General features: G+C 40.1%; 1 protein-coding gene across 10 annotated transcripts in view; it reads left to right on the top strand.

Moving 5' to 3' along the window:
* Window positions 1-11,736: 11,736 nt before the first annotated feature.
* Window positions 11,737-16,927, top strand: part of LOC122821360 (A-agglutinin anchorage subunit-like) — a 31,005-nt gene continuing 25,814 nt past the window's right edge. For 9 of the 10 annotated variants that reach the window (XR_006369000.1, XM_044099202.1, XM_044099200.1 and 6 more), the window contains exon 1: window positions 11,742-11,869. The gene's annotated coding sequence lies outside the window, so the exon portion shown is untranslated. Of the gene's footprint in view, window positions 11,870-16,927 lie in introns of all 10 variants that reach the window. The other variant, XM_044099193.1, reaches the window with a different exon arrangement.

The following is a 16,927-nucleotide window of genomic DNA, read 5'->3' as shown; positions in this document are numbered from 1 at the left end:
CTTTGTGTTTCATTGGAAAAACAAAAAGCATCATAAATTAAAACCTCTAAAATATCTAGCACTACTCCAAATAGAGCAGGGCATTCATAAAGCTATGAACCCGTTTCATAAGTTTATGACTGCTACCCAGTCTAGTAGCTACAGACTCACTCTGCTTCAAGTTTTACTGTAAAAGAATATCCTTTATTAATAGCCAGTGACAAGTGACATGGTTTAGGGGCTAGCACATAAAGCTAATCGATAGCTTTATGAGCTAGCAATGAAAACATTTTCTGTTTGTTAGCTTTAGCTGCCTGGAAATTATCAAATTAATGTCTCATCAAATAAAAACAGTTTTAAATTACTTTTGTTCATTTTAGGACAAAATGAATGTAACTTATCTCAACATAAGATAAGTTATTTAGGGATAAACAAGTGTTAGCTTAGTCATTACAAAACAAGAACTTTGTTTTTGATTCATTCAGAAATTCAACATTATGTTTTTCATTCATTTACATTTCTTTGTATTTCAAATAGGATGAGAAAAAAATTACTTTTCAGCCGGAGCAGACGTTTTTTTGCAGGGCAAACTAAATAAAACATTGAGCCTAAAATTGTTGGTGATAATTAATAGATTAAAAGAGAGTCGATCAATGTTCACGTGTTAATTTAGTCTAAGAACAAACGGTGCGTGTTTGGATTCATAAGGTTGTAGGGCTGGAGGTGCATTTGACTTGGAAAAAACAATTGTAGCGAACATCTTTGTCACTAAGGGAATGGCCCAATTTGATGGAGAGAAATTAAAGTTCAAAAAAATTCTGTTAGGATTAAAAGTGCTGGAGGTTGGAAGATTAACATGCAATTCAAGTTTTATTAAACAACTTTAATTATCTGGATTTTAATCAAAACTATTTCAGTTCATCATCAGCCTCATCAGTAGGTAATTTGCTCTAAAAACACATCATGTCCTTTAATAAATTCCTATCTGAGGCCATAGAAACAGAATAATCCGTCCATTATCTCTAAACCAGAGTTCACTATTGCAGGTTGCCAGTCTGTTGCAGAAACCTGAGGATTGTTCTGTTTCTGTGAAATGGATTGTTCTCCATTTCACTGCCATGTTTCTCTAACAAGCATAAAGTATTAATATGCAGTTAAGTTAGAAATGATCCATACCATCTGGAGTTTATTTATTTTTATGTCATCACAAAGCCTGTTTCTTTTAGGGGCTGTTTTAATTACATTTTAGTTAACAAAAAGAACAACATACAATAATGTCACACTCTCAATTTGACCAGGTTTAAAGTTCATTATTAAAAGGTATGAGCCAAGAAAAATGGAATAAGAGAAATGTAACAAAATGTAACATTTTCAATACGATCATGAAGTTGGATGCTGTCTTTCAGCCACTATAAACAAAGTGGAGTGAAAATTTCTGTACTTGCTGCGCAGGCTTCCAGTTGATTTGGGAGTTTGTTTTAAATGACTTATGCTGACATACAGAACAATACATGGCCAGACTCCTAATTATCTTTGTTAGCTTTTAATAAAGTACTCTGCTGCTTTTGGCCTTCTTTTTCAGTTTTTGAATCTCTTGGTTGTTCCAAGTACTCGTTTAGAAACTTTTCTCAGGCTTTTATGTCTTTTTTATGTCACATATCTCTCTAAAAAAAAAAAAATCAACACTCAGGCGTATTCTTGTAAAATGAAGCCTAGGCACAAATTCAAACTGGAAGACTCTCTAACCTCACCTGCCATTCCTGACCGGTTTGTTGCAACTCACAGCTCGATGTCCTCAGCCGGGGCCTGAGCACCAAAGAACTTTAATTCATGGATGTCAACAATAATATACATATATAAATAAAAAAACATTTTATGAAAAAAATATTTTTTTTACATATTTCCTAAAACGGTCACTAAAATATGACGGTATGTAAAGTGACAAAACATCAAGCTCCTCTGTCTTTTCCCAGTGCTCTCCAGAAACAACCAATGTTAAGAGTTTAAAAGAAGATTTTAAGATTTAAGAGCGCAGCTTATCAGAGCTACGATCCTCGGCAGGGCAGCACTTCACAAGAAAGACTTTAACAGGACACATCAATCAATAAATCAATCAGCCAAGAGTATTTGTGTAGCTCATTTCAGCAACAAGGCAGCTCAAAATGCTTAACACCATAAAAACATAACAATATAAAGTCATAAAGGACATTGTAGAGTCAGTTTAAAAAAAGAAAACATGTTTCATTTAATGTCATTATTATGATATGTTATGACCTCAAATCACAAGGTCCTCCCACACCAACCATGTAATATATCTCTGAATTGCTACACATGCTGAGATGGACACCTGTTGGTGTCATGTGAAGGTTTAGAAAGTCCCCCGGCTGCAGGGATGTTTTTCTTTTACTTTTACATTTTCATATAAACCGTTACAGCACAGAGGCAAAGCCGCTTTCTAACATGGAACAGGCTGAAAAAAGCTTTAATGCATTCAAAGCAATCTGCATGTTTTTTTGACCATTCTGCACTTTTGGTGTAATGTTAGGGGTGCTGTTTTCCAAGCAGTAAAACATAAGCACACTTGTTGAACAACTGTGGCTTCATTTCTGTTTTCACTTCTGCATTTCACCGTCTCTCAGCTCTGTGGAATTCTGCTTCGTCCACAGGAATAATAATGTTTCCTTTTATTCCTGGGAATAAAGGGAAACACTGTTTTTCCTTGTCTGACATTTGTTGTTAATTCATTGGAAAGTGGCGCACTGTAAAACCTCAGGTTCTGTTCTAAAGCTATTTTCTTACTCGGAAAACAGCTTAGCGAGCAAAGGTTTCATTGTGTGAGATTGTTTCTGTTATATTTTACATTAAGATCCTGCCACTGCTCTCTTATGTGTTTATATGGATCAGCTGGTTTAGAGAACCTCTCTATATGTTGGGGTTCCTCAGAGGTGAATGTTGGGTTCACAGCTTTTTGTTTAGCAAATGTTCCTGCTGCTGTTCGTCCTTAAAAAACATAAGATTTCTTCTCTTACCTATAAAGATGAAAATCAGGCATTTGCACGTATAAAGTAAACATTCTGCTGACACCCAAATGATCTACCTAAAAACAATAATATATACATATAATTGTGGATTAATGTCTTAACCTGGATGTAAGTCTAATTCCATCTTCAGTTTAGTGGATGCTCTCGGTTTCCGTAGGTCATCACCCTAATCTGAGGAATATGGTTTGCATTGTCAGATGTTACTTATTATGATTTCCTAAAACTCTTGGCTGAAGTAAAAACCAAGACATCCTTAGCAAAAATGAACTGCTGTGCTTTTATTCTGTGGTCACAAAGATTCCCACAAACATCATGGCATGGCAGAGAGCTGCAGTTTTTGTCTGCAATATCTGGACCAAACGCCAGCGTCATCTTGTGAGGCAATGAGGCCGAGCAGAAACATAAACGACTAACGCCGAGCAGACCGTTAGTCACCGTTAGCTATTCCAGCAAAGATCCGAGCGTCTTATCTGCAGTTTTGGAGGAAGAAGCGAGATGGAGTGATGAAGAAGAGGGAGCTGATTCTACTGAAGCACTGGAACCTTTTCTTTTTTTTTTTTTTTGCCTTAAAGTTCAGGTAGCAACAATGGGAATGAGAACATGCTAACAAACCACCTAGCCACTGCGCCACATTTCAATTTTTGTCTTTTATCACTTAATACTCTAACAAATGGTGATGATGAAGAAAAACGAGCAGCTTGCCAAAAATCTGTACCCTCGTTACGTCACATCCTGGGAAGGGCCGCCAGACATCCAGTTACATCCTTAGTTTGAAAGCATTTCCAAACAACCACTGATAGTTTTCCAATTAAGTCGACACTAATGGGGAACAAGTGCAAAAGTGTGACAAGAGCCAAGAGTCACTTGTAAGGAAGGAAGGAGGTGTTCAGCATCCTAGAGAAACAAATATTTCTGGGAAAAATCACAAAGCTCAGGTCTCTGCCAAATATTCTCCATTTTACTCCATGCTGATTTAAATAGTGCAAGAGTAAGTTGAAAATAGAGCTGGTTTAATTTGGTTTATCTTGTGTTTTCAGGCCATCGTCCTGCTGGAAGACGTGACCCCTCCTCATTCCTCTTATTAAAGGAAGGAGGCCGTCGGCCAGAGTTTGGTCGGTCTTGGTACCGCCTGTTGCATCTGAAACAATGTTCTCATTTTCGCTTGGCTGTCTTTTCTACTACTTTTTTACTTACTTGACACAATGGATCGTTTTAACCTGTCTTAAACCTTGTTTTGAATTTTATATGAGGACATTTCTATGCGACGTCTTTCTTGAATGCACGATACGAAGCATTCCTGTTTGTTTGAAGATGAAGTCAAGACAGGAAGTTATTGGTCCCAAACTAAAGGTCACCCAGTCTTGGTGATTTGTGTAAATTATCTGCTTGTAGTCTGGGATGGTATCACATTCCCAGATTATTGGCCCAGTCTGCCTCTGCTGTGTTTGTGTTGTGTTTGGACTATTGATAGACTGTTAGTAACAGAGATTTGGGAACCATTTAAAAAGTAAACAGGCCCCTTCACTTGATCATAGTACATCAACAAACTTTTGAATACTGTTGGAATATAAGTAACTTGCCAATTTAAACACAGGAAGTAGCAATGAGAAGGAAACGAATGTGTGTTTTCATCAAACAATTTAAAAAAGCATGAATAATCTAAATTTTTATGGTATTGTGAATGAATGCCTTACAGTCACCAGCTGTCAAAGGTATTCAAACACTCAAAATGTGACAAAGCGTGGTATCTGTAGTCCTGAAGTAAGAAGAGAATCTGGATGATTTACAAATAGAAAGAAGGCGATACAAAAGTAACAAAAGGCATTTTTATACAGCAGTCAGTATTATATAAGGAAGAAATCGATTTTCCTCAAACATCTCAAGTCGTGTTCGATTACCGGAGGAGAGATCCGAGGTTTATCGTGACTCAAATCATTGGTAATTAAATCCTGACTGCAACGTTCTGATGAAATATCCTTTTCTTAGCTCTAAACTGAGAAACAACTCATGGAGCTTTACGGCTTGTTTTCATCCGTGTTTTCATCCAAACATTGTCGCCTCCTTATCTTTTGCAAGCAGGATTGTGCTTGTGTTGCAAATGATGACAGAGAATATTTTTGTTTAGATAGAGCTGTGAGTGTGAGGGAGGTTCAAATGAGAACCGGTGAGATCTTTCAGCTGGACGTTTAGGTTTGTTTTATCTTATCAGAAGTGGCTCCGTTTCCTGTTCTGAATAAATCTGTCTGAAAGTGTCTGGGTACACATAACTATCATCACTTACAAAAAAAAGTATTTTGGGGGGAGAAACAACAAGTATTGACCATTTGTAGCTACGTCACCCGATCACATCTTGGGTATTGCTTTCCCAAGGCAGGTCTGGCTTCTTCTTGTTCAAGTTGAGCTAAGTTGTGGAGTTAGCTGACTTGGCTAGGCTCTCACAGCCAACGCCACTCACAAAGCCAGCTGACTTACTCAGTTAATGTTTACATGAATATGTTTACATGTGAAAGTTTTACACATGAGCTCAAGCTGATTTTAGGCATGTGAAGCTGTGATGCAGAGATAAACACCAGGGTTCTTTCATTTCATCCTGGCGCCATAAATATTTTTGTGTAGAAGTTCCGAAATACTTCAGCTTACACAACCAGACTAAAGCTCTAGAGTTTTCTCTTCCTGCTTCAGGTAAAGACATGAAGTGATTGACGTCATGCCTTGAGCGCTCCTCTAACACGCGTTAAAGTTTTCTGTATTAAAGGAATAAAACCAGCTGCTGCTTGTGCTGCTGGTAACTTTGATCTAAACTGACATAAAGAAGAACATCAATGAGTTCAATAAGGGTCCAGTTCATATCTTAAAATGCCCAGAAGGAAACAGATTCAGACTTTTCCCTGAACTGAAATTTGCAGATCAGCTCGGATTTCACATCTCATCAGTTTTTCCGAGAAAAGTAAATAAATAACTTGACAAAAAAATGAAGTCACAAAGTGTAACTTTACACATCAAAATGATTAAATGTGCACACCTGGAACCTGCTACCCACTACGACTGTGTCCTTATGAAGGTAAGGGCACTTTGGTTGTTTGATCTCACTGCTTGCAAGATAAAAAGAATCATTTTATTCACATTTAGGTGTTGGAACCTTCTTGCACCCATAAGAAACCATTTTGACCAAAAGAGAAAACAGTCAGAGCAAAACTGTGAGAGTTTGAGGACTTTCATTAAAAACCACCAAAGAAGAAAACAAAGTATGACGAAACCATCTTTTTTTTCTAAAGCATTACATTTCACTTTGCACTTAAAGACATCTCAGAAAGCACATTTTATTGCAATAAACTGGATGGAGCTGTAGCAGAGTTCATGTAATTTATGTTATAATAGACTGAAGCCATTATTTCCTGTCCAGCTGCTTCTGTTCCTCCCAGCTCCATTTAGAGCTGGTAACCACATCCCTCTGTGGTTCACTGGTAACTTTCAAAACTCATCTAAAAAGTAGATATTTTACTGACTGGCCTTCAGCCAGACTGAGATTTGATTTTGCTGAACTTTTATTGCCACTCATTTGATCTGTTTTAACATGTTTGCCTTTTAATTCCTGGACCTGGTTGTGTGTTTATCTTTGATATCTTGGATCTTATTTGCCTCCATTGTTCACCGTTTGATTTCAGCTGTGGATGCTGACGATGACAATTCGGTGAAAAATGAAAACAAGGCCTGATGAACTGATAACAACTCTTTTTTCACATTTTAAGCTGCTGCAAACAGTCGACTGCACGCTGACAGGCAGGAGGGAATCGCACGATTTACTGAATGTGGACACAAAGCAACAACAACGACGGGTTCAAAATGTCTTTGAAGTTCAAAATGTCTTTGAAGAACAAAATGTCTGAGGTGGGTTGGAACATTTCCTGTGTGTGTTGGGCCCACAGGTCCCACTGGTTGGCAGTTGTCAGGTTTGGAGGGAAACTGTTAAATTAAATGACTTTAAGCTGACGTGTTTTTTTTAATGCCGCACTATTAGTGACGTTTTGGTGTGTAGCCTTGTGTCTGGGTGTTGGGCTCTTCGGCGCTGCAGGTTGGCTTCATACATTAGTGTTTTTAATCAGATTGTGTCGTATGTTTTCATTTTGTATATTGTTGGTTTTGTGGTAGAGCGTCGCCAGATCCTTTGGATTTGACTTTGAGCGTCGGCATATTTGATGCAGGTCTGCAGTGTTTTTCATTTGTTGTAGAGATTGATTTGATTAAAGTCTTTATTACAAGCAACTTGTCGTTATTTTTGTACTTTGTGTTTTTGCAGTTCAGTCATTCTTTCCTGTTGTCCTGAGTTTACTCTTTCATTCAGTTCATCCAGCTTTTAGATTGAGTTGGTTTTCCTTGATTTGTGTGAGGGCGCATCATTTTTCCTGTCTTTTCCTATATTTGGACGTCCCTGTTTCGTTTCGGGTCACTTCCCAAGTCATAAACATTCCATCCATCCATCCATTATCTAACACACTTGTCCCCAGTGGGGTCAGGAGGTGCTGGTTTCTATCTCCAGTTAACGTTCCGGGTGAGGGGCGGGGTCACCCTGGACAGGTCACCAGTCTGTCGCAGAGCAACACAGAGACATACAGGACACACAACCATTCACACACACACTTACATGTAGGGAGAATTTAGAGAGACCAATTAAGCTGACAGTAATGTTTTTTTTTTGGACTGTGGGAGGAAGCCGGAGAACCCGGAGAGAACCCACGTATCCATGTTGGTGTCAATCTTAAATATCTACAACCTGATCCTGCGTGGAGTGTGATCCTGGGCTTAGATTACATGTAATTATTCTGCGTTTAATCAGGTTTGCGGTGAACATTTGTCTTGTTCCACGCGGGTTTGTCCGCCTGAAGTGGTTTTTGAAATCGGGTCGAATGTCATTGGATTGGCGAATGGATGACGTTATTGGGAAACCCCCGTATTATCGTGATAATAAATATTGTTAGTCGACTTTATTCTCGTTGCTGAACCACCGCAAGATCAAAGGTGGGTCCCATCAAATTGGGAGGTGTGTAGGGTAAGCAGCCAGACCACAAAACAATGTTACACGACACTGACCGGAGAAGGACAAGGATTTGGCCAGAGAGAAGAAGAAGAGGAGGAGTGAGGCTGTGGCGGAGGAGTTGAGAGGTAAAACAGGAAGAGGCTGAGGATGAAACGCTAATGTCCATCATCATAATGGTTTACAAAACACAACCACTAGATACATCATAAATGATGGGGGCGGTGCTGTAACCACCCAACGACTGCCTCCGCAGTACACGAAAACTGTTCAGGTTGTGGTTGTGACTGACATAAAAGTCTTAACCAGTATATGATAAATGTCTGTAAGCCCAGAGGAACTGAACAGCAGCCACTGCTATACCATGAAACCAGACACAAAGCTGCAAAAAAAACCAACAAAAAAAACAACTCAGACTCAATATCAGAATAGTCTTCAGGGCACATAAGGTCATCTCACAAAAAATGAAACATTTGACAGAAAAAAATCCAAATAAAAAGAAGATGTAATGATCAGAGCTGAGGACCCGAAATTTCAGTCAGACACAAAGTAAAATAAACAAGCCTTTAATGAGGAATCAGGATATGGGACCGGCAACCCCCAGCAACAGGACAGGAGCTTCTTCTAGAGGTGTAGTGGGAGGGAGAAACACAGTCTAGGTAACTTGTGACAACAAGCAGTCCCTTGGGCTTGATCTGGGAGAGGGGTCAGGATAAAAAGGCAGTAAGGGGTAACTTATCTGAGGAACAGGCGAGGATCAGTGGTCAGGGTACAGCAAAGGCTCCAGCACGTGCAGGCAATTTCAGGTGGACAAATCCAGGGGCGAGGCAGAGGCAGAAGTCAAAAAGCAGAAACAGGGTCACGTCCGGAAACCAGAATCCAGTAGAAAATCCGACAAGGGCTAGACAGGGCAGTAAACTCCGAGAGGCAAAAACGTGGTCAAGATCGTGGTCAGGTACAGAGGAAACGCTGGATATCTACTCACACGAGGGCTTTCAAAAATCTGGCACCGTCTGCCTGCCTGAGAGCTGAATATGACTGCTGGTGAACAGGTGGATGACATGAGCCTGATTGTGCATCAGCATGCAGGTGAGCCAGATGAGCTGATTGGAGAGGTGAGGGCTGAGGAGGAAAACAAAGCAGGCAGATGGGCCAGAACACATGACAGAAGAATATAAAGAGATCCAAACCTGCAAATGCCTGTTTGAAGAGCAGAGCGTCCAGCCGGGGTTTAAAGACAGACAGCGTGTCAAAGAGTCTTTGACTGGGAATGTGGACGTTTATTCTAAATAAACGAATCATGTGCAGAAGTTATATAGAGATGATTTCTGTCCTTAAAGGCACGTTCACAAAGTGGATGACTGCACCTGCTTCTTAAAGTTCTGCTCAGAGATCCAGGATGATCAGTCTGGATAATCCAAACACTAATAAGTCATCAACATTTCCCAGCAGATCAATCTGATCTCTGATCAATCGCTCCTTCTGAATCCTTCCATCGGTGATGTTCTCCATCAGAGCCAACGTTCTCCTCAACTACGCGGCTCACCTTTGTGCAGCTACTTAAATACGTGTGATTGAATACACACCTTGGTCACCTTACAAATCTGCTGATCCATCTTTGTTTTCTCTTTTTAGTGAGAATGAAATGACCCCATAGATGCATTTTATGCGCTTTGGCGTTGGGACCAATGCGTTGCGTCTTTATGAGACCTAAACTGAGGAAAAGTACTATTTACATTGGAGTGATGTTTTCACATCCTTTTATTTTTATGTTCTTTATTTTATGTGCATGTTAGCTTATTGTGAGGATAAATGCGGTTCAGTTTCAACGTTTATGTTGAAAACATCGGGTTTGATGCTCCGTGGTCTAAATAACATTGAACGTCGTCAGGTTTCAGTGGATTTAGGTGAGTTTTTGACGCTTTGTAGTTGGATGTTGTTCAGAGAAAAACGTTTGCTTGCCCGGCGCATATATTTACGCACACATTCGTGCCACGTTCATTTTTAAAAATGCCCATTGGGGCCACATTTTTTTGTGCGTTTGCACGCTTTATACATGAGGCCCCTGGAGTTTTCAATCAGCCTCACTGGGAAAATCCACATTGTTTGAGAGGGAGGGGAGACGTTTTGGATTTTGCTTGAGAATGCCAGAATGTTGTAGCTGGTGGTGACATCCAAATTGACAAGCCAAAATTATAGTAATCAAGGTTCCTACATTCCCTACAGTATACAGTATGTCTGTGTTCTCTTCTGGGAAACAGTTTGCAGGCTGGTGACGAGGGGAAATAAACTTCAAAACAAAACGAGCCGCATTAAGATTATCTAGTGACAGTCAAACGGGGTCCTCAACGCAGATGTTTGGACAAAATTAGGTGGTCGTGCCGTTTCCTGATCAAAACGCGACAAATAAACGGATTAGAAAACGTCTCTACTTTCTCTACGATCTCTTCAAAACAATAATAATTCTTCGTATGTGAAGGAATATTTAAGAATATTTTGGAAATATCACCAAAATATACCTCACTTCAAGAGGAGACTGTGCTAAGAATTTCTACCATCACCCAGCATTTAGAGTACTGTCGATTATTTTACATCTTCTCTGTCTTATACTGACTGACATGTTCTGCAAACTTATCAATAAACGTGAACAGTTCTGAGATCATGCAAACTAATTCCTTGCTCATTCAATGGAAGCCACATTATTTTGTTTGTACCTTAACTGGGCAAAGCTTTGCAATTTAGTCATTTCACAATATCCTTACAGTTAAAAGTTAAATTAACCTGGACCGACCGAGGGAACAAAACTCTCTGCTCTAGCACTGGCAGATGGAGGAAATGGATACCTGACGTTCCTGTACTGCTGAGTGACTTAAGAATAAACACTGTTAAGAAACGCGCAAGGAAGGAAAAGGAGAGGGGGGGAGACAGTGAGGCACCGCAGGACAAAAAAAACAATGTGGGGAAAAACTGTCGCACTTTCAGAATCTCAGTTTGACTGAAGATTTTAACCCGTTTCTGATGTAAAAGTAAATAAGACAAAAGCTTTTTCAGCGTTGTCTCTTATGGTTGAGTATTAGAGTCACTTGATGGAAAGAATAAAGATGTTTAGTTAAATTATGAGGAAAAAATGTCAACAATAAAGAAGAAATGACACTTTCTCATAGATCTGCAGTGTCTCCTGTAAATAAAGTAGAACGTGTTGCAAAAACAATGTTTAAAAAGTTTCACTATAGTTTCTGTGGATATCTAATTGAAATATCCTATAATATGAGGGAGATGTGAAAAACAACATAGCCAGTCGATCTTTTTAAACATTTTATTTTTAATCTCATGGCTCTTCAATGTTTATGTTGGCTTTCAGCCATTAATCTTTGCTTTGAATCAAACACATAAACCAGGACAAGTTCTGCGTAATTTAGCTGTTTTGGTGATGCAGTTTTTTTAAGCTTATTTTAATAAACAAGCTTAAAGCTTAAACAATAAACATTGTTTATTTCCCTAAATTTCCCCCGGTCCGCAGGAAAGAAGGGTTGACCCGTCCGCTGTACTGAAAAGGTTGTGGACCATTACAACATATAGCACCGGAAAGTCCAGGATGATATCATCCTTGGAGGAGGAAACGTTTCACACCGAAAGTGAAAGTAAAGACGTGATTTACTAAAGGAGAAAGCGGGCGCGTGTGTCAGTGAGTCGGAGCAGACGCTGCAGGACGGTAGGCTCCACTGGATTATAAACGTTTTCTATGAATCGTGACTGTTTGATCGGAGAGTCTGGAAGCAGAGAAACCTTACGAAATCGATCCGCCTCTTTATTTGTGGTAAGTGATGGTTATGTTCTGGAGAGATTCTGAATATTTTCTGCGTGTTCGTATGATTGGCTGCATAATAATAATGATTGCACTTTGGAAAAAAATAAGGAGATGCCTGCATATTAGATGCAAGTTAAATTGAACATTTTTATTTATTTATTTATCTATTATTTTTTGGATGAAACGTATTTCTGCTCTTGTAAGGAGAAGGTCTGCTCCTTCTGCCCCACACGGTGGGACGTCGAAACCTGGGACGTTTTGCTCCTCTGCAGAGAGCAGCAGAGGGGGGGGAATGAGCAGCGAGCAGAAGCGATTAGATCATGAAATGTGCGTTCGTGAACATCTGTTCAACATGTGTCCATGTTTCACTTTCTCCTGTTGCAGAAAACGGGAGCATGACGTGTTTTGGTGGCCGTGGTTATTATTGTGCTTCTGAAAATGGAAATCACTGATTCAGCTTTTTTTGTTTTATCTTTACAAATACTTAGTGCTATTTCTTTTTTTGGCTTAGACTCTGTTTTTTAGTTAGTGGAACAGAAAAAAACCTATTATATATATATATATATATATATATATATATATATATATATATATATATATATATATATATATATATATATATATATAATGTAATTAAATAGAATGTTTGCGCTCAGCTTTTTTTTTTTTTTTTTCTCCGAAGAGTTGTAGTGTTGTAGCGACGCTGGTGGCTCGTCTTTCTGCGACTTTAGGCAGACAGGAAAGAGGAAAGACAGGCGGTGAAGGCCGTCTGGACCGGGAGTCGAACCCGCGACCCCCACAACCTCCAAGCGTGGGGCGTATTAACCCCTTGGTCACCACAGCACAGGTCTCCCCAGGTCTCAGCTTTAGATCCTAGTTTCTTGACATCTTTTTATAACATCAAAGTGAGTCGATAGAGTGAAAGAAACGGGCTTATTTAACATTAGGGGAGAAAGTGGGTAGAGTACAGCGGAAAGTAAAAGTACAAAAGATGTAATCAAGCAAAAGTATTTGATTAAAAGGCGACTCAAGTACTCAGACAGTAACAGAAACGTAATCTTATTTTCAAATTTTGGTGCTTTAAAGAAGAAAACATGAAAAAAAATTCTTACAAATAAATAATTATAAGATCAAATCAGGCAGAAAAAAGAAAATCTGTTTGTGCAGCGACGGTCCACTTAGACTGACCGAATCATCGGCATTAAATATGCGACCTGCGAATGACCCCAGGCTGCTGATGAGATTCCAAAGACATAAGACATATGATGTTTATTCATTATGTTTCCAGAATATAATGGAATTGGAGCAGCAGCCTCAGTGATAGAGAAACAAATAAATGAAGTCTCAATCAGTCCTCGTGGCGCAGCATAAGGGTGTGGTGTGTCTGCAGGGGGCAGAGAGGATGGAGGGTGGACAGATGGCTGTCATAGTGTCCTGAGGAAGAGGAGTCTTTGTTGGGTCTTACTCAGAAACGAGGTGTTCAGCAGTTTGATGTGGTCAAATTTCTGGGTAAATGAACTGGAATCCACTACAGTCCACTATGACCTCCATGCTGGTGGAGGGAAACGGAAAGAGACCGTTTTTGACCCAGTCTTTGTTTTGGTTTTATTTTGTGTTTTGAAATAAAACCAAAACCCATTCATTTTAGTTTTCATTATTTATGTCGTGTACCGTGACCACCTGCTTGGTGTTCACTCTTGTTACCGAGGGTGGCAAGGACGTCCCCCTCGCCGTGTTTGGCGCCGTTGTAGACAGAAAACAAAGTGGAGGAGTCAGTTTAATCCCCCCAAAAATTAAAATGAAAACAAACAAACAAACAAAAAAAAACACACAGGAATTTGAATGGGGGGGAAAAAAACGTTGAAATTTAGGAGTTGGAAAAGTTGAAAATTTGCTAAAAAAAAAAACCCTCAGAAATTTCAAGATTAATTTCAGAAATTTTTACTCACTTTCCTTGAAAACTATGGAATTTCCAAGTGTTGTTTTCTAGAAACTATTTGAGATCAAATCTCAACATTTCTGAGATTTTTACTCCTCTTTTTTTTCTATCTACAGCGACCTGCGAACTCCGTCAGAGCTCACCTTGTGACTTCGTTCCTTAGTGTTCAGCTTCTTAATTTCCCCTTGTATGTTCTGCTCCTTATGTTTGAGTTTACTTCTTTTAGTTCATTGCCAACCTTCCCCCCGTGTGACCTTTGAGTCCTGGTTCAGGTCCCGTTGGATTGATTAGTGCAAAATCCATCTATTCCCACATATTTGAAAAACCACATCATCCTACTTTTTTAAAATTTTCCTTCTTTGTAAATTGCCGCGTTTCCATTTAGCAAATTTATTTAATTTATTTAATTCAGTTGAGTTCAGTCAAATGATAATAAAAATCCGTTTGATCCCATGAGGTCACCGGTGTCCATTGGATAACACATAAGCATTTCCAGGGTGGCAGTTAAGGGGTTAATAAAATGGACGATGAAAACCCCCAAAATTGCTGGTATGAAAACAGAAGGACACGGCAACAGCTTACATCTAATCTCGACTTTGTGAAATCCTGGCAGGAAGGGAGGGGAGCAGAGCATCGACTGAGCCAGGAAGCATGAGGGGAAAGCAGTCAGAGACAAAGTGCCACGTTAGGACTGATACCAGGCAAACTGGACTTCAGGTCCAGCTCTCATGTTCAGACCAGGACTCAGGATCACAGGATCCATTGTTCCATTGTTCCATTGTTCCATTCTTCTGCTTTAATCCAGCAGCCAGCTGTAGGCTCACAACAACTGGGCTTGCTGTGCTTTATGGAAAGTCCAAGGAAAATGACCTGCAGATATGTTTAAATAGAACCTCATAAAAAAAGTGAGTGGAGTGAGATAATACAGCGGACTATGGACGTTACTGAATGTTGCACTGGATAATAAAAGTCACTGGGACGGACAGATTAATTTTGTTCAAACTCAGATAGTGTGAGGATTTGGTTTTCTCTGTGTTAATTAGTTCCTGTGTTGCCTCTGCTACCCCCTTTAGTTTACAGCTGTCCTTTATTTTCTCTGATTATCTCTCTGTGTATTTAATCCCACACGTCTGTGTCTCCCTGTTTGTCCTGGTCTAAAGTCTTAAGTCATCTACCTTGCCCTTCTTCAGTCTAGACCAGTGTTTCCCAATCCTGGTCCTCAAGGCACACTGTCCTACATGTTTTAGAGGTTTCCCTGCTTTAATGTGCCTGATTCAACCTGTTAATCAGTCATCAATTGAAATCAGCTGCACTGAAGCAAGGAAATACCTAAAACATGCAGGGCAGTGTGCCTTGAGGACCAGGGTTGGGAAACACTGGTCTAGTATGTCTGAAAACAAAGCGATCAGTGTCTGAGCTTTTTGCTTTTTGCTCGCCTCGTCTGTTTTTATAATTGGACTGAATTATTTGGGGTTGTATTTTTCCTGGACTCTGGTCTTGCTTTCTGTGCCACCCTCCCTCGGTGGCCGGTTTTTGGTTTTGGACAACCTGGGCCCATTCTCACCACTCTAAAAACATTTCATGACAGATGGTTAAAAACTCAACTGCTGTGGCTCACAGCTTTGAACCAGTAAACATCTACTCTAAATCAGGCAATTGGCTTCATGTTTACGTAATTCACATATTAGGAATCGTACCTGCACTATTTTCACTGAATGGCTACAGTTACATAGAAGTACAGAAACTTCTATACCAGGGGTCTCAAACTGCAGTCCGGCAACTTTTCGATGTGTCTCTGCTGCAGCACCTGAACAGAATAATCAGGTCATTAAGGCTCTGGAGAACTGATCTACACAAGGAGGAGGTCATTAAGACATTTCATTCCCGTGGCCCTTGAGGACTGGGCTTTGAGACCCCTGTTCTATACAGAAGGCTGACACACCCCCATGCAGTCGCAGTCTTGTGTAAGAAAATGAATATGCCATGTTGTGCAAATGTGTTCACACCTCTTTGAACCTTTTTGTCAAAATGCTTTGATGTATTTTAGGTTTTACAGTCAAACAATTGTTGAGGGAGAAGGAAAGAAACCGCATGGCGATTAGATTCTTTTCTAAATAAAATGATACATTTTAGTTCATGAGCCAGACCGAGGGCTGCACAGTGGCGCAGTTGGTAGAGCTGTTGCCTTGCAGCAAGAAGGTCCTGGGTTCGATTCCTGGCCGGGGATCTTTCTGCATGGAGTTTGCATGTTCTCCCTGTACATGGTGGGTTCTCTCCGGGTTCTCCGGCTTCCTCCCACAGTCCAAAAACATGACTGTCAGGTTAATTGGTTTCTCTAAATTCTCCCTAGGTGTGTGTGTGTGTGTGTGAGTGTGTTGTTTGTCTTGTATGTCTCTGTGTTGCCCTGCGACAGACTGGCGACCTGTCCAGGGTGAACCCGCCTCTCGCCCAGAACGCAGCTGGAGATAGACACCAGCAACCCTCCAGACCCCATTTAGGGAAGAAGGGTGTAAAGAAAATGGATGGATGGATGGAGCCAGACTGTTTTTTTTGGATGCATGTCTCTAGTTAATATTTTTGCATGACAGCCCTTCCAAAATGGCAGCTGAGTGAGTCATGGTTATCCAGGTGCAGGACTAAAACATGCAGGCTGCCGGCCCTCCAGGACCCACTTTGGGAACCTGGATTCAGTTGTTGCTCCATAAAACGACCTTCTGCTGCGGGTTTTTGGGTTCGCCTCTTCCAGCTTTGCTCGATTCTCAACACAGTGAAAACTCAGTCCGAATAGTCTAACAGGACTGGAATAAAGGTTGGTAGAAGTCTGCATCATTTCTCATCAGGACAGGATAAAAATGTGTAAAAAAAAAAAAAACACACAAAAAAATTGTAGCAGCATATGCAGGATGTTTATGCATATGTCAGACTGATGTTGACAGAGTAGTGTTGGTGTGGTGGGAAGTTGTGACTGAGTGTGCGGTTGTGCTGCCTGAAAATTATAGTTATAGCTCAGAGTGGGATTTTAGTCCAAACCACAGATTGGCCACCGCCTGCTCAGTAAGGGGTGGCCGTTTTACCGAATACTTTTTTTTTCTTTTGCTTTTACTTGAGTTAAAATATGTGTGTGTGTG

Source organism: Gambusia affinis, linkage group LG19 (assembly GCF_019740435.1).
Source record: "Gambusia affinis linkage group LG19, SWU_Gaff_1.0, whole genome shotgun sequence".
NCBI classification, from domain to species: Eukaryota; Metazoa; Chordata; class Actinopteri; order Cyprinodontiformes; family Poeciliidae; genus Gambusia; species Gambusia affinis.
Note: the sequence above shows the minus strand (reverse complement) of the source record. Positions and strands in the feature narration are given on the sequence as shown.